The sequence below is a fragment of the Hyperoodon ampullatus genome (assembly GCF_949752795.1).
Source record: "Hyperoodon ampullatus genome assembly, chromosome: X".
Taxonomy (NCBI): domain Eukaryota; kingdom Metazoa; phylum Chordata; class Mammalia; order Artiodactyla; family Ziphiidae; genus Hyperoodon; species Hyperoodon ampullatus.
In genome coordinates this window covers 72,544,907-72,572,084 of record NC_136913.1, presented here as the reverse complement: position 1 = coordinate 72,572,084, position 27,178 = coordinate 72,544,907, and the positions used below count along the sequence as shown (strand labels likewise).

General features: G+C 37.2%; 1 pseudogene across 1 annotated transcript in view; it reads right to left on the bottom strand.

Moving 5' to 3' along the window:
• LOC307069733 (V-type proton ATPase subunit B, brain isoform-like) overlaps positions 1-26,742 on the bottom strand; it is a 42,187-nt pseudogene extending 15,445 nt beyond the window's left edge. The window contains exon 1 of the transcript in view: positions 26,591-26,742. The product of the transcript in view is annotated as a V-type proton ATPase subunit B, brain isoform-like (transcript). The remainder of the gene's footprint in view (positions 1-26,590) is intronic.
• Between the last annotated feature and the right edge of the window lie 436 nt (positions 26,743-27,178).

The window sequence follows — 27,178 nt, the reverse complement described above, 5'->3', positions numbered from 1 at the left end:
GTACCCAAAAGCTGAGCCTCCACCTGTTTTTCAGAAATACAGTCAATATGGCCTCCTCTTTCTCCCTCAAAAGAAAATTCTCTTCTATATCTTACTTCAGAAAACCTTGAAATACCTTATTTGGTATTACATAGGCACAATCATTAATTCCATTGTTCAGCACCCACAAGTAGGTTGACCCTTTGACTGTGTGAGACAGATGTGTTCACTAAAGCATTAAGCCATGGTCCACCTTGAGAATTTCAAAGGACAATGAAAAAGCCATGTGGAGGGAACCATTAGGATATGATAAGTGTAGAAAAGTCAGCAGATTCTGATTTAAATCTATGATGAAAGAGAAAAACATCATGTGAGGGTTGGGAAAATTAAAGAAATCAAGAGAAGTCTCTGGAACTCTGTGATGACATTCCAAAGAGCAAAATTTTTATGTAGGAAGAACCACAGGTCAGTCTAATCTATCTGGGACAGCCTAACTAGGTGCCCCATGTATTGAGAGTCAGAGGTAAAGTACTTGTCCTATTCATTCTCTTCTCCAATGCCAGTGAAGTTTTTCCAATTGTTATAGGTCAAGGCTCATTCTAGGGCAGCAATACCTGGAACCAGGTGTAGACTGTGCCAAAGGAGTGCTGGATTTTAGCTTCTCAGATGAATTTCAGATTTTAAAATGTATGATTAAAAATCTCCAAAGGGCCAAGCAGCACTACCTAGCAATCCTACAATTTCCTAATTTATTTTCCTATTCTCTGAGACAGCTATTTCACCATTCTGTCTCTCCACAAATCTTCAACTTCTTCTCTATGTTCTTTATACCCAGTTAATGACCTCACATCTTATTTCACTAAGAAAATAGGAACAGTCAGAAGAGAACTATTTCATTTTCCAACCAGAAAATTTACCAACCGACCTGAATCTGTATCCACATCCTCTATTATGGATAAAGTGTCTCTTCTTGTATCAAAGACAAACTCTTCCAAATGTCCTCAGGATCCCTCTTCTTGCCCTCCCATGGCTTTTTTTTTTCATGCAATTATTAGCATTCTATCCCATAGTGTCACATTTTCTCCTCTCAACTGGATCATTCCTATTAATATGTAGATTTGCATTACACAAAACTCTCTTAACTCCACATAATTTCCCAGCTGCTGCCTCATTTTTCTGCTTCTTATGTTAAAACCTCACAAAAAAGGTTGTTACCCTCATTGTAACCATTTCCTCACCTCTCCTTCACTTTTCACTCCATGTCAGTCTTGCTTCTGTCTCCACTACTCTGCTGAAACAGCTCTTGTGAAGGTTACCACCCATCTCATTTTACCAAATCTAATGTTATTTCTCAGTCTTCACCTGAATTTATCTCTCAGTATCATTTAATATAGTGGATCATTCCCTAATTCTTGAAATACTTTCTTTTCTCTCTTTGCTTCCTTGAGACTACAGTCTCCTGGTTTTTCTCCTATTGCTCTATATGATCTATCCCAGATCTTTTTCTGGCTCAGCTTCTCCTTTGCTACATGATCTCTAAATGTTGGAACACCTGAGGGCTTGTTACCAACTTCTCTTTTCCTCTATATTTATACTCTGTCTATAAGTCCAGTAACATGACTTTAATTAGCACTCATATCCTGATGACAATCAAATTTATATCTTTAGTTTGTACTTGTCCCCTGAGATCTAAATTCATATATCCAACTGCCGACTCAAGACTTCCACTTGGAAGTCTAATAGACATATCCAACTAACCATGAAAAAAACAAAAAAAATTGACCCCTCTTCCATCTAAAAAACACTCTGCCTTTCCCCCAGTGTTCCTCATCCATCCAGTTGCTGAAATGAAAATCCTTGAAGTCATCCTTTGTTCCTCTCTTTCCCCCATGCTCCATATACAAACTGTCAGTAAGTTTTCAGCATTCAGAATCATTCCCATGGAGAAAGTCTTCCAGTGTGACTTTCCTCTGAACTAATAACAAAATCAAATCCTACCTACCTTACCATATCCTACAAAACCTAGTATAATCTGCTTACCTCATCAGCAATTCAGCCATGTTGAATTTATTTTTTTGAACACATCAAGCCTGGTTTTTCCTTAGGGTTTTTGTATTCTTTCTGCTTAGAAAGTTCTGTCCCTGACTTTTTGTATGGAAGTGTTTTTTTACAACTTTCAGTCTCAATTTAAATATCACATTTTCAAAAAGTCATCTCTAACTTTCCCATCTAACGTTTCCCCACTCCAAGTCACTATTATATCACTGTTTATTGTACTTATAGAATTTATCACAATCTGAAATTATCTTATTTACTTGCTTATTTGTTTATTGTCTGCCTCCTCTCCCTTCTCTAATGTAAGATCAATGAGGACACGAATTAATCTCAAATACCACTGTATCCTCAGAGTATAGAAAAGTTCCAAGAACATAGTAAGCATTTGGTAAATTTTTTGTTCAATGGACAAATGAATAATGATATCCAATGAACACAACTGAGTGCATTTTTATGTTAAGAACCAAAGTGAAATATTGGTTCCTTCTTGTTTGGAGTCTGCAATCCCTTTGCTGTGACCTTCGACTTTAATGGCCTCATAATATACCTATCTTGAAAGAACATCAAGCACAGATGAAGAATAATCTGAACAATAATAACACATAGTGGGCTCTCAATCAGAACTAGTGTACTGATTATCTAGGATCTTTTACTTCTCTATCCTTCTTAGTGCCTGCCTGTTGGTACCTTTTTGCCCTCCTAAGGTGAATAAGAATGAAAAAATAAAATTTGATATTCAAACTCATCAATTTGGTTTCCATTAGCAGCTTTAATCAAAAGTTGGTACTAGGGGGCCGCAGAGCTGAGGGAGCACACTCTTTGTTTCCTGGTGTGCAAGGAGAGGGGATTAAGAGCGCTCCTTAAAGGAGCTCCAGAGACGGGCGCGAGCCGCGGCTAAAAGCGCGGACTCCAGAGGCAGGCGTGGGATGCTGGGGCTGCTGCTACCGCCGCCAAGAAGCCTGTGTGTGAGCACAAGTCACTGTCCACGACCCCTTTTCGGGAAGCCTGTGCAGCCCGCCACTGCCAGGGTCCCGGGAAACAGGGATGGCTTCCCTGGGGGAGTGCACGGTGCGCCTCGGGCTGGTGCGAGGTCACGCCAGCTTCTGCCACTGCAGGCTCGCCCCGCACACCGTACCCTTCCCTCCCTCTGGCCTGAGTGAGCCAGAGTCCCCGAAGCAGCTGTTCCTTTAACCCTGTCCTGTCTGAGGGAAGAACCGATGCCCTCTTGTGACCTACAGGCAGAGGCGGGGCAAAAGCCAAAGCTGAGACCCGGGAGCTGTGAGAATAAAGAAGAGAAAGGGAAATCTCTCCCAGCAGTCTCAGAAGCAACGGATTAAAGATCCACAATCAACTTGATGTACCCTGCATCTGTGGAATACATGAATAGACAACGAATCATCCCAAATTGAGGAGGTGGACTTTGAGAACAAGATTTATGATCTTTTTCCCCTTTTCCTTTTTTTACAACGAATTATCCCAAATTGAGGAGGTGGAGTTTGAGAGCAATATTTATGACTTTTTCCCCTTTTCCTCTTTTTGTGAATGTGTATGTGTATGCTTATGAGTGAGATTTTGTGTGTATAGCTTTGATCCCACCATTTGTCCCAGGGTTCAATCCACCCATTTTAAAAAAAAAATTTTAATAATTATATTTTTATTTTAATAATGCTATTATATATTATCATACTTTATTCTATTTTACTTTATATTCTCTCTTTATCTTTTTCCTACCTTCCCTCCTTCCTCCCTCCCTCCCTCCATTCTTTCTTTCCTTCTTTCTTTCTTTCTTTCTTTCTACTTATACTAATTCTTTCTTTCTACATTTTCTCCCTTTTATTCTGAGCCAGGTGGATGAAAGGCTCTTGGTGCTGCAACCAGGAGTCAGTGCTGTGCCTCTGAGGTGGGAGAGCCAATTTCAGGACACTGGTCCACAAGAGACCTCCCAGCTCCACATAATATCAAATGGTGACAATCTCCCAGAGATCTCCATCTCAACACAAGCACCCAGCTTCATTCAGTGACCAGCAAGCTACAGTGCTGGACACCCTATGCCAAGCAACTAGCAAGAGAGGAACACAACCCCACCCATTAGCAGAGAGGCTGCCTAAAAACATAATAAGGTCACAGACACCCCAAAACACACCACCGGACGGGGACCTGTCCACCAGAAAGACAAGATCCAGCCTCATCCACTAGAACATAGGCACTAGTCCCCTCCACCAGGAAGCCTACACAACCCACTGAACCAACTTTAGCCACTGGGGACAGACACCAAAAACAACTGTAACTACTAACCAGCAGCCTGCAAAAAGGAGACCCCAAACACAGTAACATAAGCAAAATGAGAAGACAGAAAAACACACAGCAGGTGAAGGAGCAAGATAAAAACCCAACAGAACTAACAAATGAAGAGGACATAGGCAGTTTACCTGAGAAAGAATTCAGAATAATGATAGTAAAGATAATCTAATATCATGGAAATAGAAGAGACAAAATGCAAGAAACAGTTAACAAGGACTTAGAAGAACTAAAGACGAATCAAGCAATGATTAGAAACACAATAAATGAAATTAAAAATACTCTAGATGGGATCAATAGCAGAATAACTGAGGCAGAAGAACGGATAAGTGACGTGGAAGATAAAATAGTGGAAATAACTACTGCAGAGCAGAATAAAGAAAAAAGAATGAAAAGAACTGAGGACAGTCTCAGAGACCTCTGGGACAACATTAAATGCAACAACATTTGAATTATAGGGGTTCCAGAAGGAGAAGAGAAAAAGAAAGGGACTGAGAAAATATTTAAAGAGATTATAGTGGAAAACTTCCCTAATATGGGAAAGGAAATAGTTAATGAAGTCCAGGAAGCACAGAGATTCCTATACAGGATAAATCCAAGGAGAAACACGAGAAACCACATATTAATCAAACTTTCAAAAATTAACTACAAAGAACAAATATTAAAAGCAGCAAGGGAAAACAAAAAAATAACACACAAGGGAATCCCTATCAGGTTAACAGCTGATCTTTCAGCAGAAACTCTACAAGCCAGAAGGGAGTGGCAGGACATATTTAAAGTGATGAAGGAGAAAAACCTACAACCAAGATTACTCTACCCAGCAAAGATCTCATTCAGATTTGATGGAGAAATTAAAATTTTTACAGACAAGCAAAAGCTGAGAGAGTTCAGCACCACCAAAACAGCTTTACAACAAATGCAAAAGGAACTTCTCTAGGCAAGAAACACAACAGAAGGAAAAGACCTACAATAACGAACCCAAAACAATTAAGAAAATAGGAAAAGGAACATACATATTGATAATTACCTTAAATGTAAATGGACTAAATGCTCCCACCAAAAGACACAGATTTGCTGAATGGATACAAAAACAAAAACCATATATATGCTGTCTACAAGAACCCACTTCAGACCTAGAGACACATACAGATTGAAAGTAAGGGGATGGAAAAAGATATTCCATGCAAATGGAAATCAAAAGAAAACTGGTGTAGCAATTCTCATATCAGACAAAATAGACTTTAAAATAAAGACTATTAGAAGAGACAAAGGACACTACATAATGATCAAGGGTTTGATCCAAGAAAAAGATTTAACAATTGTAAATATTTATGCACCCAATATAGGACCACCTCAATACATAAGGCAAGTAGTAACAGCCATAAAACGTGAAATCAACAGTAACACACTCATAGTAGGGGACTTCAAAACCCAACTTTCACCAATGGACAGATCACCCAAAATGAAAATAAATAAGCAAACACAAGCTTTAAATGATACATTAAACAAGATGGACTTAATTGATATTTATAGACTTTCCATCCAAAAACAACAGAATACACTTTTTTCTCAAGTGCTCATGGAACATTCTCCAAGATAAATCATATCTTGGGTCACAAATCAAGCCTTGGTAAATTTAAGTAAATTGAAATTGTATCAAGTATCTTTTCTGACCACAATGCTATGAGACTAGACATCAATTACAGGAAAAGATCTGTAAAAAATACAAACACATGGAGGCTAAACAATACACTACTCAATAACGAAGTGATCACTAAAGAAATCAAAGAGGAAATAAAAAAATACCTAGAAACAAATGACAGTGGAGACACGACAACCCAAAACCTATGGGACGCAGGAAAAGCAGTTCTAAGAGGGAAGTTTAGAGCAATACAATCCCACCTTAAGAAACAGGAAGTATCTCGAGTAAACAACCTGACCCTGCACCTAAAGCAATTAGGGAAAGAAGAACAAAAGTCCCCCAAAGTTATCAGAAGGAAAGAAATCATAAAGATCAGATCAGAAATAAATGAAAAAGAAATGAAGGAAACGATAGCATAGATCAATAAAGGTAAAAGCTGGTTCTTTGAGAAGGTAAACAAAATTGATAAACCATTAGCCAGACTCATCAAGAAAAAAAGGGAGAAGACTCAAATCAATAGAATTAGAAATGAAAAAGGAGAAGTAACAACTGACACTGCAGAAATACAAAAGATCATGAGAGATTACTACAAGCAACTCTATGCCAATAAAATGGACAACTTGAAAGAAATGAACAAATTCTAAAAATGCACAACCTGCCAAGACTGAATCAGGAAGAAAGAGAAAATATGAATAGACCAATCACAAGCACTGAAATTGAAACTGTGATTTAAAATCTTCCAACAAACAAAAGCCCAGGACCAGATGGCTTCACAGGCGAATTCTATCAAACATTTAGAGAAGAGATAACACCTAGCCTTCTCAAAATCTTCCAAAATATAGCAGAGGGAGGAAGACTCCCAAACTCATTCTACGAGGCCACCATCACCTTGATACCAAAACCAGGCAAGGATGTCACAAAGAAAGAAAACTACAGGCCAATATGACTGATGAACATAGATGCAAAAATCCTCAACAAAATACTAGCAAACAAAATCCAACAGCACATTAAAAGGATCATACACCATGATCAGGTGGGGTTCATTCCAGGAATGCAAAGATTCTTCAATATACACAAATCAAACACCGTGATACACCATATTAACAAATTGAAGGAGAAAAACCATATGATCATCTCAATAGATGCAGAGAAAGCTTTGACAAAACTCAACACCCATTTATGATAAAAACCCTGCAGAAAGCAGGCTTAGAGGGAACTTTCCTCAACATAATAAAGGCCATATATGACAAACCCACACCCAACATCCTCCTCAATGGTGAAAAACTGAAACCATTCCCACTAAGATCAGGAACAAGACAAGGCTGCCCAATCTCACCACTCTTATTCAACATAGTTTTTGAAGTTTTAGCCACAGCCATCAGAGAAGAAAAGGAAATAAAAGGAATCCAAATTGGAAAAGAAGAATTAAAGCTGTCACTGTTTGCAGATGACATGATACTATACATAGAGAATCCTAAAGATGCTACCAGAAAACTACTAGAGCTAATCAATGAATTTGGTAAAGTAACAGGATACAAAATTAATGCACAGAAATCTCCATCATTCCTGTACAATAAAGTTGAAAAATCTGAAAGTGAAATCAAGAAAACCCTCCCATTTACCATCGCAACAAAAAGAATAAACTATCTAGGAATAAACCTACCTAAGGAGACAAAAGACCTGTATGCAGAAAATTGTAAGACACTGATGAAAGAAATTAAAGATGATACAAATAGATGGAGAGATATACCATGTTACTGGATTGGAAGAATCAATATTCTGAAAATGACTCTAGTAACCAAAGCAATCTACAGATTCAATGCAGTCACTTTAAAATTACCACTGACATTTTTCACAGAACTAGAACAAAAAACTTCAAAATTTGTTTGAAAAAACAAAAGACCCCAAATAACCAAAGCAATCTTGAGAACAAAAAACGGAGCTGGAGGAATCAGGCTCCCTGACTTTAGACTATACTACAAAGCTACAGTAATCTAGACAGCGTGGTACTGGCACAAAAACAGAAAGACAGATCAATGGAACAGCATAGAAAGCCCAGAGATAAACTCACGAACATATGGTCACCTTATCTTTGATAAAGGAGGCAGGAATGTACAGTGGAGAAAGGACAGCCTCTTCAATAAGTTATGTTGGGAAAACTGGACAGGGACATGTAAAAGTATGAGATTAGATCACTCCCTAACACCATATACAAAAATAAACTCAAAGTGGATTAAAGACCTAAATGTAAGGCAAGAAACTATCAAACTCTTAGAGGAAAACATAGGGAGAACACTCTGTGACATAAATCACAGCAAGTTCCTTTTTGACCCACCTCCTAGAAAAATGGAAATAAAACCAAAAATAAACAAATGGAACCTAATGAAACTCAAAAGCTCTTGCACAGCAAAGGAAACCATAAACAAGACCAAAAGACAACCCTCAGAATGGGAGAAAATATTTGCAAATGAAGCAACGGACAAAGGATTAATCTCAAAAATTTATAAGCAGCTCATGAAGCTCAATAGCAAAAAATAAACAACCCAATCCATAAATGGGCAGAAGACCTAAATAGACATTTCTCCAAAGAAGATATACAGACTGCAAACAAACACATGAAAGAATGCTCAACATCATTAATCATTAGAGAAACGCAAATCAAAACTACAATGAGATATTATCTCACACCAGTCAGAATGGCCATCATCAAAAAATCTAGAAACAATAAATGTTGGAGAGGGTGTGGAGAAAAGGGAACACTCTTGCACTGCTGGTGGGAATGTGAATTGGCACAGCCACTATGGAGAACAGTATGGAGGTTCCTTAAAAAACTACAAATAGAACTACCATATGACCCAGCAATCCCACTACTAGGCATATCCCCTGAGGAAACCATAATTCAAAAAAAAAACATGTACCAAAATGTTCATTGCAGCTGTATTCACAATAGCCTGGAGATGGAAACAACCTAAGTGTCCATCATCGGATGAATGGATAAAGAAGATGTGGCACATATATACAATGGAATATTACTCAGCCATAAAAAGAAATGAAACTGAACTATTTGTAATGAGGTGGATAGACCTAGAGTCTGTCATACAGAGTGAAGTAAGTCAGATAGAGAGAGACAAATACCGTATGCTAACACATATATATGGAATTTAAGAAAAAAAAAAGTCCTGAAGAACCTAGGGGTAAAACAGGAATAAATACAGAGAACTACTTGAAAATGGATTTGAGGATATGGGGAGGGGGAAGGGTAAGCTGTGACAAAGCGAGAGAGAGGCATGTACTATATTCACTACCAAATGTAAGGTATATAGATAGTGGGAAGCAGCCGCATAGCACAGGGAGATCAGCTCGGTGCTTTGTGACCGCCTGGAGGGGTGGGATGGGGAGGGTGGGAGGGAGGGAGATGCATGAGGGAAGGTATGTGGGAACAGATGTATATGTATAACTGATTCACTTTGTTATAAAGTAGAAACTAATAAAAAAATAAAAATAATAATAATAATAGTCTTGTCCACCAAAAACAGTGACTCTAGGCCCTGCTAGAGTTCTTTTGGATCAGTTGTGAATGAGTTTTTAACTTGCTAGACTGGCCTGTGAAACTCAGAAAAGTTTCATACCCATGACAAAAAAAAAAACCCAAAAAAACAAAAATAAAACAAAAAAGCACATCCCTAAATATATATAAATTATGTATAAACGAAGTTAAAACAACTCATTGAGATTACAACTTAAAAAAGATCAAGTCCATATTAACACATCATACAGTCTTTAAAATGGGCCTTGAAACTAGCATAATAGAGCCTTAATCTCATTTAAAAATTCATGTTAAATAGCAACATCCTAGGTTGTGTTTAAATTCTCTCTAGCCAGAAGCACCGAAGTCTAATGAAATTAAGTATTTTAAAGTTTTGAGTAAAATTTTTCTTACTTTTGATCTAAGAAACACATACACATACATGCACACACAAACATACACACAAACACACATTTATGTGAGTGTGTTGGAAGCTACATTAAAATTCAGTCACCTCTTTGTTTTCTATTTAGTACCACAAAACAGTATCCTGAGGTATTGTAGACCAGAAAGAGTGAATGCATTTGCCAAAGGTATACATTTTACAACGGTTGTAATTTAAATCCTGAGACAGTATGACTCATGTTACTCACGGTTTTCTCCATTAGCACTACACCTAATAGAGCGACTATATGTTTTACCTTTTTATAGGGACAACACTGACTTCGTGTAACTTTTTTTCAATAATGGAAATTTGTTAAATGTATTATAATACCAGGGACTTCCCTGGTGGCACAGTGGTTAAGAATCCACCTGCCAATGCAGGGGACACAGGTTCAGTCCCTGGTCTGGTAAGATCCTACATGCCATGGAGCAACTAAGCCCGTGCACCACAACTACTGAGCCTCCACATCACAACTACTGAAGCCTGATCGCCTAGAGTCTGTGCTCTGCACCAAGAGAAGCCACCGCAATGAGAAGCCTGCAAACCGCAACAAAGAGTAGCCCCCGCTCGCCGCAACTAGAAAAAGCCCACGCACAGCAACGAAGACCCAACGCAGCCAAAAATAAATAAAATTAATTAAAAAATAAGCATGATGCCATACCTCTGCAAGAACTAGCATTGACATATATACACTACCAAATGTAAAATAGATAGCTAGTGGGAAGCAGCTGCATCACACGGGGTGATCAGCTCGGTGCTTTGTGACCACCTAGAGGCGTGGGATAGGGCGGGTGGGAGGGGGACGCAAGAGGAAGGGGATATGGGGATATATGTGTACATATAGCTGATTCACTTTGTTATACAGCAGAAAATAACACAACACTTTGTAAAGCAATTATACTCCAATAAAGATGTTAAAAATAAATATTAGATGAGGTGACTATTTACCTCCCAATAAAAGAAATATACATTGCAAATAAAAATAAATAAATAAATACACAGGGTAAACAAAGAATGTTGCCTGCCCTTCCAGTTCTACAAGGATTAAGTTGCAGCCCACTGCAGTGTGGCCTGAGGGGAATTCAGGATGGAAAAACAGGAAGCATTCTGTGTTTTGGATATGCGGGGCCCCTCAATAGTTAAGATGCACATGTAAGGAAGAATTTCACTGACCGTAGATTCTTGCATCTTCCCATACATAGAAAAGCACTAAAATCATTAACTTCAGATTTTTTCTTTAGCTTATGAGAACTGGCTTCATTATTTTATAGTAGAATTTTGAACTTGTGTCTCTTTTGAACGAATGACAGGGTCTAGTGATAAGACAATAAAATACAACTGCTAACTGAATAAGTTCCATTTCTTTATTAATTGTATTAAATAGCAGAGTATTTGTTCTAACATCTAGTATATCTTTTAGTGGGTATTACCTAAGATATTCTGTCATTAATGTTGGTAGTTCTCTTATAGCACATTTCCTAGTGATTAGCCTTAACCCAGTTATCATGCCTATTAGGAGAATAATGCAAACTGGATTGAGTTCCTTGAAAAATAAGACCATCATCTTTATCCAGCCGGGTTATACACCAACATGTGTGGATGAACCATCTGTAGATAATCATGAGTTTTTAGTATTATTACTATTATTAATTTATTTTTATATCAGATGACTATATCTTATTCAAACAGGACAGATACTATTAGATATGGACATTGGTTTTAGAATAGAATTTTCCTGGTGAGAGAAAAAATCCTTTATTTTTGTTATTTCTAAACTTTATTTCTGCTATTTCTAATTTTATGTATCTATCTTACAGGCTAGAGTATTTTGTCCTTAGCTCATGATGACAAATAGAAGCACACTATTGGCAAAGTGTAGCTGTTTTATAACCATAATTTCAGAATAAATATGTTTCAAAATAATTGTATTAAGACCATTCTGCAATAACTGTAAAGACTGCAACTGGACATTATATTTATTTGTAATTCAATAAAAGAACATTTTTAAGCATTAATACATAAATGCTCATATTTTTAAGTTTTTACATTTCTAAAAAAGAGTTTGACAATCATACTTTTCAGTTCAGTAATAGATTGGTATGGGAATAAATCAGCAAGGAAATGATTAAAAAGAGATAAGAGGTTACTTTCTGTGAGCATTCACTTATTGAATGCCGCTATTAACTATTCTGACCATGCTGTATAGTTAGCGGCTGTCTGGCTCCAACTGTGCAACATCCATATTAGAGCACTACATGCCAATTGAATATTAAATCTTGCCAAGTAGCATTCATAGTCTCATGTTACAGATATCTTGATGTGCCTGATGTCTGAAAACTCCATGTATGATTCAAGTGGTCATTAGCATTAATTTCATGGAGAAATTTTATCTGAGATTTTGAAGCAATAGTTACACAAAGTGGTTCCCTTTTTGGGTGCTATGCAGCTATCAGGAAATCTGTGATTACATTTAAGCCTGGGACTGTGGGGAAGCCAAAAACTGTTCCACACATATTCAGAGTTCAGCAAGTTTCAGTGCTGAAACCTGGATGAAGACCTTTTGATACAACAAAATGTCACATCAAAATTTTGTTTACTTCCATGAAGGACCCCCTTAGCAGCAAGTTTTCTGAGATATCATGCCCATAGAACCAGAGATAGAAACTTTCAGAGACAGAACATTTTAGCACAGCTAACAGAAATGAAGCTTCACAGTTTCTGTGTTTGGCCGATATGACTAAAATCCCTGGAGCTTGAAATAATTTGGTATGGTTATTTTGATCAGCCTAATGGTTAAATTATATTGCTGCTTGGGTGAGCTAATTAACTGCATGATCAACAATTTGTTCTATACTCTGAAATAAAAAATCCAAAAATATTGTGACCAATTTGGCAAACATTGATATAAATAATGCTTTGCTTTAATATGTATGAGAGTTAGAAGTGAGAAGTAAAAGGTGGCACTGTTTAGTAAATATCTGTTCTTCATCATCATTAAATAAAATTAATTGAGCATTCATGTGGTACATAGCACTCATTACAAGCATACAGGAATATCAAGATGAATTTTTTCACATCCTAGTTATTAAGAAATTTGCAATCCAAGTGTAAAAGTAATGAAGATATTTCCTCCCAATATTTTATAACATCTCGATTTTGAAATATACTATTTTGCATGTACAAACACGTTTGAGAAACCTATCTCTGCATGAAAAGGCTGTGGCTAATTTATATTAACAATTATTTTCATTTAGATATTCCCTTTTATAATTTTAACTATTTTTATTTCTTACAATAAAAGACACACACACACACACACACACACACACACACACACACACACACATACACACCTCTTCCCAAACGTCTCCTTAAATCTTTCCATTTCCCCACATGTCACCCAACTCATAGACATGTAAAACTATCTTCAAACCCACACCAGCCTGAAAATTTTAAATTTAATTATTTTATGGAAAGTATGAAAAAGAGAGCACCATATACCCACTGGATCAAAGCATATTTATTTTGCATTTTCACGTGTGTGTTATGGCCAAATATCTTCTTACTTATTTTTTAACATCATTATTGGAATATAATTGTTTTACATTATTGTGTTAGATGCTGCTGCATAAAAAAGTGAATCAGGTATACATAAACATATATCACCATATCTCCTCCCTCTTTCATATCTCTGCCACCCTCCATATCCCACCCCTCTAGGTGGACACAAAGCACCAATCTGATCTCCCTGTGCTATGTGGTTGCTTCCCACTAGCTATCTATTTTACATTTGGTAGTGTATGTATGTCTATGCCACTCTCTCACTTCGCCTCAGCTTACCCTTCCCACACCCCGTGTCCTCAGGTCCATTCTCTACGTCTTTTTCTTTATTTCTGCCCTGCCCTTAGGTTCTTCAGAAACTTTGATTTTTTTTTTTTTAGATTCCATATATATGTGTTAGCATACAGTACTTGGTTTCTCTTTCTGACTTACTTAAATCTATATGACAGCCTCTAGGTCCATCCACCCCACTGCAAATAACTCAATTTCATTTCTTTTTATGTGTGCCACATCTTCTTTATCCATTCTTCTGTCGATGGACACTTAGGTTGCTTCCATGTCCTGTCTATTGTAAATAGAGCTGCAATAAACATTGTGATACATGACTCTTTTTGAATTATGGTTTTCTCAGGGTATATGCCTAGTAGTGGGATTGCTGGGTGGTATGGTAGTTCAATTTTTAGTTTTTTAAGAAACCTCCATACTGCTCTCCATAGTGGCTGTATCAGTTTACATTCCCACCAGCAGTACAAGAGGGTTCGTTTTTCTCCACACCCTCTCCAGCATTTATTGTTTCTAGATTTTTTGATGATGGCCATTCTGACCGGTGTGAGGTGATATCTCATTGTAGTTTTGATTTGCATTTCTCTAATGATTAGTGATGTTGAGAATCCTTTCACGTGTCTGTTGGCAATCTGTATATCTTCTTTGGAGAAATGTCTATTTAGGTCTCTTGCCCATTTTTGGATTGGGTTTTTTGTTTTTTTATTTTGAGCTGTATGAGCTGCCTGTATACTTTGGAGATTAATCCATTGTCAGTTGCTGCACTTGCAAATATTTTCTCCCATTCTGAGGGTTGTCTTTTGGTATTGTTTACGGTTTCCTTTGCTGTGCACAAGGCTTTAAGTTTCATTAGGTCCCCTCCCTGGAGGGGAGGTATGGATAGTGACCTGTGCTTGTACACAGGCTTCTTGGTGGCTGCAGCAGCAGCCTTAGCATCTCATGCCCATCTCTGGTGTCTGTGCTGATAGCCGCAGCTCGTGCCCATCTCTGGAGCTCATTTAGGCAGTGCTCTGAATCTCCTCTCCTCGTGCACCCCAAAACAATGGTCTCTTGGCTCTTAGGCTGGTCCAGACTTTTACTCAGACGCCCTCCTGGCTAACTGTGGCACACTAGCCCCCTTCAGGCTGTGCCTCACGCATCCACCCCCAGTCCTCTGCCTGGGATCTGACCTCCAAAGCCCAAGCCTCAGCTCCCAGCCACCACCTGCCCCGGTGGGTGAGCAGACAAGCCTCTCAGGCTGGTGAGAGCTGGTCGGCACTGATACTTTGTGCGGGAATCTCTCCACTTTGCCCTGTACACCCCTGTTGCTGCGCTCTCCACCATGGCCCCAAAGATTCCCCTCCACCCACCCACCATCTTTACCAGTGAAGGGGCTTCCTAGTGTGTGGAAGCTTGTCCTCCATCACAGCTCCCTCCCAGAGGTGCAGGTCCTGTCCCTATTCTTTTGTCTCTGTTTTTTCTTTTTTCTTTTGCCCTACGCAGGTACGTGGGGAATTTCTTGCCTTTTCGAAGTCTGAGGTCTTCTGCCTGAGTTCAGTAGCCATTCTGTAGGAGTTGTTCCACATGTGGATGTATTTTTGATGTATTTGTGGGGAGGAAGGTGATCTCCATGTCTTACTCCTCCGCCATCTTGAAACTCTGCCACAAATATCTTTTTACATACTACATTTTTTACATTCAAGAAAGGTAAAAAAATATTTCCAAAGAGATATTAAATGGTAGAATATGCTTAAAACATACCAGAGACAATTCACAGAGTCAGTATTTTTTAGATGAACAAATTAGAAACTATTAGAATTCTGTGGTAGTCTGTTTTCTCTTTACAATTATAGAGTAAGGGTTATAAATTTCCAGAAAATTTAAAAGGTCTAGAACTTTAAAAAAATGAAGCCTTGTTTTATTTTGAGAGGTATGCATTTTAAATGTACCGAAAAACCCAGAAAAAATGTACAGTCAATTAACCTATCTTATTGTTGATTTCCTCATTATTAAAAATAGGGGTGGGGCTTCCCTGGTGGCGCAGTGGTTGAGAGTCCACCTGCCGATGTAGGGGACACGGGTTCGTGCCCCGGTCCAGGAAGATCCCACATGCCGTGGAGCGGCTAGGCCCGTGAGCCATGGCCGCTGAGCCTGCGCGTCCAGAGCCTGTGCTCCGCAACGGGAGAGGCCACAGTAGTGAGAGGCCTGTATACCGCAAAAAAAAAAAAAAAAAAAAAAAAATAGGGGTAATAAGACTATGCAAGGGCAGTCATGAAGATTAAAATAGATATCCTATGTTACATATATTCTGTGATTTAAAAATGCCTTGTGGGGCTTCCCTGGTGGCGCAGTGGTTGAGAGTCCACCTGCCGATGTAGGGGACACGGGTTCGTGCCCCGGTCCGGGAAGATCCCACATGCCGCGGAGTGGCTGGGCCCGTGAGCCATGGCCGCTGAGCCTGCGCATCTGGAGCCTGTGCTCCGCAACGGGAGAAGCCACAACAGTGAGAGGCCCACTTACCGCAAAAAAAAAAAAAAAAAAAAAAAAAATGCCTTGTGTATGGGAAGTGTTCAATAAATGCTAGTTCTTCTCTACTCCATTACCTTACTTATATCCCAGAGTACCTTAATCACAGTAAAGTCTTAATGATACTGAATGGATAGTTGATTGGGAAAAAGAAATCATTTGAACTGCTTGACTACCATTATTCAACAGATTCAGATTGTATAAATTCTATATGTAAAAAGATCACAGAACTATTTATCAGGTTCTGATCATATGATTCCAAGCTCAGATATTTTTACACCATAACCCAAAGAGGGAAATGAGAGAACAGACCAAAAAGCTAGTTTTAGAATTAACAGTAAGATTAGAGAAGACACTACATGAATTATTTTCATTGGATTTTACTGAGGGAAATTAAGAATAAAGCTTTCCTGAAAGTGTTTAGTAAATCAAAGGGGACTTCCCTGCTGGTCCAGTCGTTAAGAATCTGCCTTCCAATGCAGGGGACACGAGTTTGATCCCCGGTCAGGGAACTAAGATCCCACATGCCACAGGGCAACTAAGCCCATGTGCTGCAACTACTGAGCCCGTGTGCTCTGGAGTCCACATGCCACAACTAGAGAGAAGCTGGCACGCTGCAACAAAGAGCCCACTCACCGCAACTAAGGCCCAATGCAGCCAAATAAATATATTAATAAAATGTAGATTAAAAAGAATCAAAGGTGTCAGAGAAAAGTTATTTTAAATGTGTACGGTGGTCTATACCTGTTCTATCCAATATGGTAGCCACTAGTCAGATTTGGTTATTTAAATTTAAATCAATTAAAATAAAATAAACCCACTCTTTAGTCATATTAGTTGAATTTCAAGTCCACTATAGCCACATGTGACTAGTTGCTGACACATTGGACAGCACTAATCTATAGAAAAGTTTTGTCATTGCAGAAAGATTTATTCAGAATCACTTGTCAAGTCTTAGTCAATATACTAGGTGCAGGAGAATCATAAGGGCTGGAGAGCATCTCTTGAAGAGTTTGAAGAAACTCAAAATTGAAATTGTGGAACAGATGACCACAAAGTATTACATTTTGTTATAAATGGCCACTATGCTGACTCCAATCCATAAGAATCCTGAGAACTATAGACCAATAATTCTTATTCTTACATTGTGGGTGAGGTGGAAAATTAACAGCAATATCATCAGATGCTTAAGAAAACATAACTTATTATGTAAAAGCAATCATGATTTCTATAAAGGAAAATTATGACTGACAAAATCAACTAGGGTTTTTTGAGCATTTTGAGTAAGGGGGTTGAAATGGTTATAACTTATTTAAACTTTCAAAAAACTTTTACAAGTTTCCACACCAAAGGCCTTTAAAGTGTCTGTCACTGAATAGATGGTCTCTAAAATTTCTTCCATACTAACATCTGATGCTGACCTTCCTGAAAATGAACTGCCAAGCTGACAAGGATAATCTGTGTGGAGATCTCGCAAGACTGGGTGAGTGGGTAGAACTCAGCAGATAAGCTTCAATGAGCTAAATATTACTTATTAGAAAATGGGCTTCAAACAATAACCTTGGCATTTAACATACTGAAAACACAGAGTTGAAGGATAGCAATAAACAAAAGCTCCTTTGATTCTTCAAATATGAAGGACAGTGAAGCAAATTTAAAGTATGATATGCCAGAAAGGATACAGAATTTTAGCAGTGACTATCATAGAATCTTATCTGTTATCTAGTCTACTCTTCTACCTGAAGATGTCACTCCTGTCTCATCCTACCCTCTTTGGAATATTTCCAGTTTTGAGAAGTGCACCCCTCACTGGACCAATCTGTTTAGTTATTTGATTGCTCCAACTGTTAGAAAATAGATATATTACATTGAATTGAAGTTTGTCTACCATAATCTCCACCATCGGTTTTGGTTCTGAATTTCAGAACTAGGCAAAAGAAAAATAATCTTTCTTCCACTTACATTCCCTGCACATGCTTTAAGACACATATCATGAACAATATGTACATACATTTTCCTTCTCCTAGTGGGGAAGCAGATATTAAAAAAAAATATCACCCAAACCAGAATATAGTTGCAAAATAAGATATGTTACTAAGGAAGAAACATCTTCCTGCAAGAGGGTATAGCATGGTTTCCCTGGTGGTGCAGTGGTTAAGAATCTGCCTGCCAATGCAGGGGACATGGGTTTGAACCCTGGTCTGGGAAGATCCCACATGCTGCAGAGCAACTAAGCCTGTGTGCCACAACTACTGAGCCTGCACTCTATAGCCCGCAAGCCACAACTACTGAGCCCAGGTGCCACAACTACTGAAGCCCGCGCACCTAGAGCCCGTGCTCCTCAACAAGATAAGCCACTGCCATGAGAAGCCCGAGCACTGCAACGAAGAGTAGCCCCCGTGCAGCAACGAAGACCCAACGCAGCCAAAAATAAATAAATAACATAAATAAATTTATTAAAATAAATAAAAAGAGGGTATAGCAAAGGAACCTGATCTAGACTTGTCCATTGTTTCATGGATCTTTATCATATCCCTGGATACCAGACATAATGATGTCCATCTGTCTTTCTACACATTCCAGCAGGACTTTGGACCAAAGAGACTTTCAACCAATGTCTAGTTTTACAAACTTTTTAGTTTGAAATGATTTTAGACTTACAGACAAGTTGCAAAAATTGCACAGTGAGTTCCTATATTACCTTGACTCAGCTTCCTCTAATGTTTATATTTTATATAACTATAGTACATTATCAAAATCAGGAAAATAATAATGGCACAATATTACTAACAGCTGTAACTAATTAACATAACTAACTAAGGTTTTATTTTTTCCATTATTAAAGAAAAATACTCTGAAAATTTTTGAATGAGTAATAATTTAAACAATGAATTTCTTTTTCTCACCCCTGACCTCCAACAATTCAGTCTCCACCCCCAACCCCCTAAGCAGTAATCATTTTTATAGTTGCTTGTGTATTAATCCAAAGGTTTTTTAATATAAATATAAGCAACATGAATATATATCCTTACTTCCTCCTCTTTCTTATACAAAAGGAAGCACACCATACACACTTTTTTGCACCTTTTTTTTTTCACTATACCTGCCTTGGAGATCTTTTCATATCAGTACAGAGATAACCCACTTCGTCTTTTGTAAAGTCCCATAGCGTTCCATTGTATGGATGTAGTATAGATTATTTAACTAGCCTCTCTTGATAGGCATTTGTGTGGTTTCCAATCCTTTCCTACTGTAATTCATGCGGCAATAAAAAATCTTATAAACATATCTGTCTGCACTTATGGGAATATATCTGCAGGATATTCACTCCCCCAAGTGATATTGCTAGGTCAAATGATATATGCATTTGTAATTGCCAAACTGCCTTTCCACCAGCCATTTTCTTCAGAGCCTTTCTAATAGAATATATTGTCAAACTTTTGGATCTTTACTAAAATGATAGGCAAAAAATGGTATTTCAGTATAATTATAGTCATGTTTCTCTCATAATAATGAAGGAAGGTTAACATATTTTTATATGTTTAAGAGCTATTCGAATTTCCTTTTCAATGAACTGTCAGTTCATCTAATTTGTCCATTCTTTTATTGAATTGCTGATCTTTTACTTCACGATTATGAACAATTTTTATATATTAAGGAAAATTAACCTATAGTTTCCCACCTAAAGAAAAGTATTGTTAATATTTTGGCATGTGTATTTCCATCATATATGTATACTTTAGAAAAAGGATAGTTGTGATCCTTCAGCATTACAGTTTTCTATTTTCCACTTGATTGATGCTTGCTTTACAATGCTGTTAGTGTGACACAAATCAGTTAAGATTTTATCAGAATCGCCATGATTTGATACTGATGTTAAGTCCTCTCAATGATTTGGTCCTGAGTGCTTAACTACAGGTTTTCTGCTTTTGAATTTTTACAGAGGAGGCTCTTCCTCAGCAAACCAGAATGGCCTAGGAAGATACACTTAATGGTTAATCACTGCCATCTGTTGGTAAATATGGAGAATTTCATCCAGTGACTTTTCCCCTGTGGCGTGGATATTTTATTGTTTTTGAAAACATATTTTTAAAAATTCCAGAAAATTTGGGTGCATGATAATCTTAAGTAAAATGACAAAAATAGGAACAAAGATTAATGAATCTTAGGAGTTTAGTCAGAACATATTTTTCTTTGAAACACTGATTCAAAAAGGTGCATACACCTCAATGTTCATATCAGCATTATTTACAATAACCAAAACATGGAAACAACCGAAGTGTCCATCAACAGATGAATGGATGAAGAAGATGTGGTATAGATATACAATGGAATACTACTCAGACATAAAAAAGAATGAATTTTTGCCATTTGCAGCAGCATGGATGCATTTGGAGGGTATTATGCTTAGTGAAATAAGTCAGGGAAAGATAAATACTGTATGATATCACTTATATGTGGAATCTAAAAAGTACAACAAACTAGTGAATATAACATAAAAGAAGCAAACTCACAGATATAGAGAATACAACTAGTGGTTACCAGTGGGGGGAGAGGGAGGTGGAAGGGCAATATAGGGGCAGGGGAGTGGGAGGAACAAACTGTTGGGTGTCAGATAGGCTCAAGGATGTATTGTACAACACGAGGAATATAGCCAATATTTTGCAATAACTGTAAATGGAAAGTAACCTTTAAAAATTGTATAAAAATAAAAAGTAAAAAAATAAAATAAAATAAAGGTTAAAAAAGCTGCAAAATAATATTCCCCTTCCAATTACTAAGATTCCTTTAGTGTTTCTAACCAATTAATATTAGTTTCTTAAGCAGAATACTGGACTGTTGAAAAAAACTAATCTCAGTAAAAGATATTATTTCTACCTTGCTGATTTCCAGTTCACTTTACATAACTGGTTGTCGTGGACAAATTAATTTCATGAATTGGGTAAGTGACACAACATAAGGTTTTAACTGTGCAAATATTCATAAAACTATGACTAATTGTTTACTGATAAGGTAGAATAATGTACATATCCAAAGATAATGCAGACTGAAAATGTAGCAACGGTCTGGAGATTATCACAATTTGCACAGTGCTATCTGTAGTGGAGTGTTTGATAACATTTAACTGTTTGAAGATGATATTAACAACTTCTAGTGAGAAATTACTTAAATAATATAATATTCTCAGGTATCAGTAAAGAATACTTTAATTATTGGATATTATTTTCATTTATTATCTAGGAAGAATAAACTCCTGGATTTGGTAAATTGATAATTTAAAGCTTAGCTCATTACTTCCTCCTGCTTTCAATTCATTCTATTTGAAAACACAATAAATCCTGCAATTTGTTAAGTTTGTGATTATAATGACAAATTTAGAAGATCTTATTTTTAGTCAAAGTATTCTTCCTTTTCAGTGAGCACATCTCAATATTTGTTGCCTCCATTATATGGTTTATTATATGCTCTTTAAGTCATACCAGTAATTATTTCTTTGCTCTTCAGACTATGCCAGTTACCTGGGTCTCTATCAAATGTAGGGGTGTTTTTTTTTTCCCCTCTGGACATAGTTGTCGTATATTTTCACCAGGTGAAAGTAGCTAAAACTTGTTATATCCTGTGGCTGAATGTGGCCGAATCATGCCAGGTAACCTTGGTTTTAAAGGCAGATAAACTTAAAAAAAAACATATTTATGATCAGAACAACTAAAAATAAACAACAATAGCAATGGTGAATTCTCACAGGGCTAAACTATGCAGCACACCTTCCTGCCAGAGATTCACAGAATATATTGGGACTTCTAATTATATGCTCATGCTAGGATTGTAACAGCTTTGAAAGCCACAAGCTATTCTGTACTAAAAGTAAAAGTGGGTGGAGGTGAAGAAGAGGTAGCAAATACGTAGTCTTACCTCCACCCACTCAAATCTAATTGTTAAGTCAATTAGAAAAGATTAATGTTGACAATTCATGAATGAACTCAGGCTCTGCTTATTAATTCCTGGTTCTCTGCGTGTGAGTTAGCTGAATAAAGAAAATAGTGATGAATTTGCATGAAAAAGCATTATTCACTTCTGTGGAAACCTGATCTGGGCCTTAGCTTCTGAAAAGTCATCACACGCCAAAGTCAATATTTTAAATGTACACTCAGAGCACAGTGCATCTGGACACCCTTCTAAAAAGTTTAATTCAGTTGGAAAGTTTCCTAGTCCTCTATTAAATTGTTAACCTGAAGTCCGCTTCTACTTCCTAATGCCCTAGACTCTGGGAAACCCTCAAGAAGAGAAGGATATGGTAGATTGAGACCAGGCATGTTGGTTCACTTGTGCCGTCCCCAGTAAAGGGAAATTTAGGAAATGTTCACAGCAATGAAGAGAAAGTGTCTACAGTGGAAGTATTCGGATAGATGTAACAGGAACAAAGCAGGTATTTAGCCATAGGAAGACTGAGACCAGGAAAAGGGAGAGTAACATTTATTGAATATAGCCTAAACGATGTGCATTATATTTGACCCTCCTCCTGAATTTTATCCACTATTACAGCTTGTATAGTATTAAGTAAAAAAGGTATGATGAAAGGAGAGGAGATGTGAAAAATAGGTGGGTAGCCAAAGTAACTACAGAGGCTAAGAATAAGTGAATACTTAGAAGAGGAAAAACACCACCTCCCTGCTTGCTTTTCTAACTCATAGGATTCATCTACAAAATAATTGGTCACTTCAGGAGAACAATTGACAACTAAAACAATTTGACAGCCCTAGAGTTAGCCTTTCGTAACATCAACATTACTCACCATAGTATATTCATCCAGAGTACCTTAAACTTCGTTTTTGAAAAATGTTTTAGATAGATAGACACAGATATATTCAGAAACACATAAATCTTATCCTTCATCCTCTAAGTCCCAATATTTAACTGTTCTGACTTATAATAGAAAATATATGACCACTGTCATTCGTTCATCCACCATTTATCAACTTTTTATTTTTTTTTTCTTGCGGTACTCGGGCCTCTCACTGTTGTGGCCTCTCCCGTTGTGGAGCACAGGCTCCGGACGCGCAGGGTCAGCGGCCATGGCTCACGGGCCTAGCCGCTCCACGGCATGTGGGATCTTCCCGGACCGGGGCACGAACCCCTGTCCCCTGCATCGGCAGGCGGAATCTCAACCACTGCACCACCAGGGAAGCCCTATCAACTTTTTATCTTAACCTTTTCATGAGTTTTAATTTTAACTGGCCTTGATACTATTGAGAAGGTACCATATCAGGAATATATGTAGAATTATACAGAGGCTTGTGTTCTTTAGTCTCAAAGTAGGTCTTCCTTAAAATATAGAGATCATAATTGGACATATTCTAGGACTAATATACCATAACAAAAAGATGATGCTGCAGTGTCTTACTAGCGATTTGTTTGATTTGAAACAATAAAAGCATTGCTGCTGCTTCTGATACTTGTGGCTTGGTATGACACCCAGACCTCTTACTTCAGAGCTATTCCTAAGGTACACTGAATTGAAGAGATCCACACAAGTCTTCTGTTTCAGAGGATCTGTGCTACTGAGAACATATTGTTAGATAAGAAGAGATTTTCAGCTAGTTCAAAAAAAAAAAAAAGCCACATAGCTCTAATCCGTGTCCTGTTACCCATATCTTTCTAGCCCTCTTTTAGTGGATTCCTTTTCCCCTTTGATATGTGTTTTAACTTTCCCCAAGGATGCCTTTGATATATGTTTTAACTTGATTTTACCTGGAAACAAATGCTGGAGAAAAGAAGGAGAGAGCACTCCCAGTGTAATTTGCCCCAGGGCTGGCCTGTACTCTACTGATAAATAACTTGTCATCAACAATCCCATATTTGTACAATTTCATCTTCTGATCACACTTCATTTTGTTGTCTCTGACTACTTCTTTAATCTCCCAAAGTTCTTTTTGTTTCTCTAAGGCATTTGTCTCTTTGGTGTCTTCTGTAAACTTAGTTTAACTTACTAATGAATTTCAGTGTTTACCTGGCCTTGATCAGGTTGAGAAGGTCTCATAGCAGTATCAAAAGCATGTGCAGAATTATGCTGAGGTTGGAGTCCTGATAAACTCCTCTGTTCTCTGGCACAGTAAATTAAAAAAAAATATATATATATATATATAGTTAGGATAGAGAAGTAGCTTAATTGGTTATAAATCACTTTTTAAAATAAACTCATTTTTGACAGCACAGAATGAATATTCCCATCTTAAGACTCCATTATTATATGTACCTGAGAGAATGCAATAATATTGGCTACAATTTGTTGAGTATTTTCCATGCTCAAAGTGTTTTACTTTACATTATCTGGTTTTTCCCAACATTTTATTAGGAAAATTTTCAAACACACACCAAAATTGAATTTTATAGTGAATGCCCATGTATCTACCACCTTGATTTAATCATTAACACTTTACTATACTTGCTTTTGCATATATCTATCCATTTACTCATTCTTCTATCCACCCATTAATCCATTATATTTTTAATGCAATTGAAAGTAAATTTCACACATCATTTTATTTCACAAAAATTACATTATCTTACTTGAGTAAGGCTTGCAAGATAAGTATTATTAACTCCATTTTACAGATGAGAAACCTGAGGCTGAGAAATTTTAAGGAAATTCCCCAAGGCCGCACAGTCAGTGATTTATAGGGCAGGAATTTGAATCCCAGTCTGTCCTGCTCTATGTCCATACATTTTCCACTACACTAAGGAATCTTCCAGAGTATATATAGAAACACTCTGTCAATTCACAATTGAGGGAATGGCAGAAGGGAAAAAAAGGAGCTCAAACTAAATTATATTTTAACTGAAGAAAAATAAGGCAGATTAATTCTTTACCCAAAAAACCTATAAATAAGTCTAAATGCTTATAAACACTACTACTATTCTAATCTATAATCAAACTTTTTGTTTTGCTTTTGCTTCTCAATGCAATTTTCCATTAATTATTTCATTTGATTCTCACAACTATGGAGAAGTAGGATATGTATACCCAACCTCTTCATTTATAAAGGAGGAAACAGGGGCTAAGTGATCCTCTCAAAGTCATAGACAATTAGTAGAAGAGAGAGGATTGGAATATAAATCCAGTGTTCTAGAAAGCTTTGGAGTAGGAAAATTATGGAGAATACTTAAAAGGTGACTTGTTTATGGATATGATTTCTAATTAAAATGATTCTTTAAAATCTCAGGAGGTTTCCAACTTAATTCTATTCTTAGAAGTGTGAGGCTGACAGTGCAAGCCACTTCCAATTTTAAAGTAATATTTCAAACTATCCTCATACTGCATAGAGGGTAACATTTTCTTGTCACTGGAGAATGATACTTCAAAGTAGATGCTAATTTGAATTAACTGATATAAAATTGGTGAGATTTTACCCTACTGGTATTTACCTTTCATATTTTTATCATTTAGAGGCAGTACAAAATATAAAGGGTACTATTTGTTTTAAGCAAAAAAAAAAAAAAAAAAGGAATGCAACAGGGCTTTACAGCTTTCAGAGAACTGTTTTACCTCATTAGAGTCCATTAGTGTAGCATGGGGATTAAGAGTTTAAGCCTGGGAGTCAGATTGCCTGGGTATGGACTTAGCCCTGTAACCTCAGCCAAGTTATTTGATCTCTCTGTGCCTTAGTAATCTCATCTGTACTTTATAGGGTTCTTATGAGGATTACATGAGTCGATAGGTATGAAACATTTATAATTCAGCCTGATACATATAATAAGCTGTCTGTAAATGATTGTTGTTTTCAGTATCAATCTCACCATCTCTGTGAGATGTGTAGGTCAGATTATAGCAATCTCTATAGCTGAGAAAATTGAAGCCCAGTGAAGTGACGAGATTTGCCCAAGACAGAGTCAGATTACAGTCAAGCCTATTGGATGCTGGGGGTTGGGGTAAATAGGAGGTACTGGTACAGCTGTCCCCCTTCCCCTGCCTCAACTCTTAGGACAGTATGTGTGGTACATACAAATAGCACCTTGGTGGAAGGAAGGCACTGAAGTAGGACAATTCTTTAGTGAATTACACTTGACTCACTTGGTTTTTATCTGAGGAAGGGGCTTTCCAGTTTTTGTTGTATCCAAATCCTGAACAAAATGTATTTAATTATCCTGAGTTTTGTTCTAATTTAATTAAATGTTGATGAATATGGAAGAGAATATATCAGCTGTATGCATGATAAATGATATCCATTATTTCTTGAATCATTTACTGATCTCACAAGAGATTTCCCATCATTCTCAGAGGTATTTAGAAATTTCTTACCGGTGATCATTTGTATTCTTCTTTGACTTCTTTTTACAGTAGTGGATAGTCTGGATTGTTACACCAACTAGTAAAGCCAGTCCTATTCCAGGCAATGCTGCTACTAAAATCAGGTCCAGAGTATTCCAGAGCTGGTCACATTTGGTCCCCATGTACCAATAATTTCCCCACCGACCTCTGAAATTTGGACATCTTGATAGAGATAATAAAAATAGAAAAATCTCACAAATTAGAGAAATAAAAACAAATTGTTTTCCCTGAAATAATCCACACTTTCATTGTTACTAAACCATAAGGTTTCCCTTTAAGGCCCTCAAGAGATTTCTATTGTCCTATTTTTACACTTGAGCAAACATGCTAAAATGTACAGGTTTGAACACATTGAGTTAGCATGCAGAAGGTGGTCAGGATTTCCCAACCATTGGCTAATGAAGATGTGGTACTTAGAAGTGAAAAAAAAAAGTCTTACCCAAAATGACTGTCTCAACACTGCTTTTAAACTATCCACATTTTGCCCATTGCTCATGCCTCTATTCACTCTGGCTACTTCAGTTCTGTGACTGTTATGAAAAGAGTTTGAAGTGGCCT